The sequence below is a fragment of the Dendroctonus ponderosae genome, unplaced genomic scaffold (genome assembly GCF_020466585.1).
Source record: "Dendroctonus ponderosae isolate FM_Combo_2020 unplaced genomic scaffold, Dpon_F_20191213v2 Dpon_F_20191213_11, whole genome shotgun sequence".
NCBI lineage: Eukaryota > Metazoa > Arthropoda > Insecta > Coleoptera > Curculionidae > Dendroctonus > Dendroctonus ponderosae.
The window spans coordinates 4595088-4596774 of NW_026017213.1; positions in this window are offsets into that span (position 1 = coordinate 4595088).

The window sequence follows — 1687 nt, forward strand, 5'->3', positions numbered from 1 at the left end:
ATTCTACTCACGTACGCATAATCTCAGTTTTGCATTATTTTATCCAAACTCTTAACCCGTTTATGCGGACGTTGCGCGTGCATTTTTCACTGGCCATTTGGCCAGTCTTCGGCCAATGAACGGAAATTTTGAGCTTGAATCCTCCAGAGCGGCCACCACGCTCTTGATTAATCCCTTTATTGAAGCCCATCGTTACAGCTCCCTGCGGGCTCCAGATCTCCCAGGCATTATTTCACAGCAAGTGGATCACCAACCCCAATTCTAACCAGGAGTTTTCGCTGCATTCAGAGCAAATTTGCGTATGGTTCTAAGAAAAATGCAGGGAGAAGCGGATGGGCCGCAGGCCCCACCGGCCAACAGCCCATCAACTGTCTTAATAATAGCTGGATGTGTCCGAGAAGGAAATTGCCCAGGCAAAAACTTAATGGCACTCATACACGAGGACGCTTATTTAATGACATTTTTCAGACAGTGTTTTTGTCCCATTTTTAAATTAAGTTGTCGCGGCAGGCCGCTTGCGGCCAAAAAGGCTTCAGTTTTGCAATGTGAAAAATCTCAACAAACTAAACACATTCAAATTCAAAATTTATTAAAAATATATATGTAAACAGAAAATTATTTGTCAATTTACAATTCATATAATATAAATTATTTATTGAGTATCTAGATACCTTGTTACTTACTTGAGTACCTAGATACCTTGATACCTTGTATGTACCTACTCTTGAGGTTACAATTTTTTTTATATCAGTAATCATATTTTTATTTTCTGTCCTGGTTTAACAGTAATCTACATAGCATACCATACATCTATATTCTTACCTAAACCTAGCAACTTAAAACATTTTCCCGAGAACTCAACTTTTGAGAAAGTATCTGAACAAATGTGTTCCTGTGTATAGTAATATATGCATTGGATTTTTTATTAAACAAATTGAAGTTATTTATTGATCTTCTTACACTTGGCAATAAACTATACAATTTTGGGGCTACATAATTAAGAAACTTAAGATGAATTGTTCGATTATTTTTTTCAGGTAGAGCAAGAAAGTTGTTAGATATTTGTCTTGCGTTGTGGTCATGTCTTACACATGTTTGAGTATTTTTGTTCTTATGGGTAAATGAGCATGCTGAATGTATGTATAGCAATGATATGCCGCTAATTTATTTGCTATACAACTCTCTAGTAGGATATAGTTTGTCCTTTCTGTAAATTATTCTCAAAATATAATTTTGAACAACTTTTAATGGTCTTAAATTAGATTCATAAGCTCCACCCCATATTATAAGGCCATATCTAAGCAATGATTCTACTAACGATTTGCATACTTGTATAAGTAGTTTTCTGTCCAAAAAATCTCGAAGAACATAGAACTTATGAATGAGTCCTCGCACTTTGCCTGTCAAATAGTGTACATGTTCTATCCATTTCAAATTTTGGTCCACTATGATTCCTCGATATTTTACCTTTGACACAGCCTTAATTTCAAGGTCCGGGTTTATTTGGCTAACCAGGCTAAAATGTGGCCGATTAGCCTTTGTTATACTGAACGGAATAATATGGGTTTTCGTGACATTTAGTGATAATTTATGTGAATCTAGCCATTGTTTTACCACATCGTCCATTGCCTTCCTTCTAACCTCATCCCACGAAACCCCTGAAAAGATCAATGCTGTGTCATCAGCA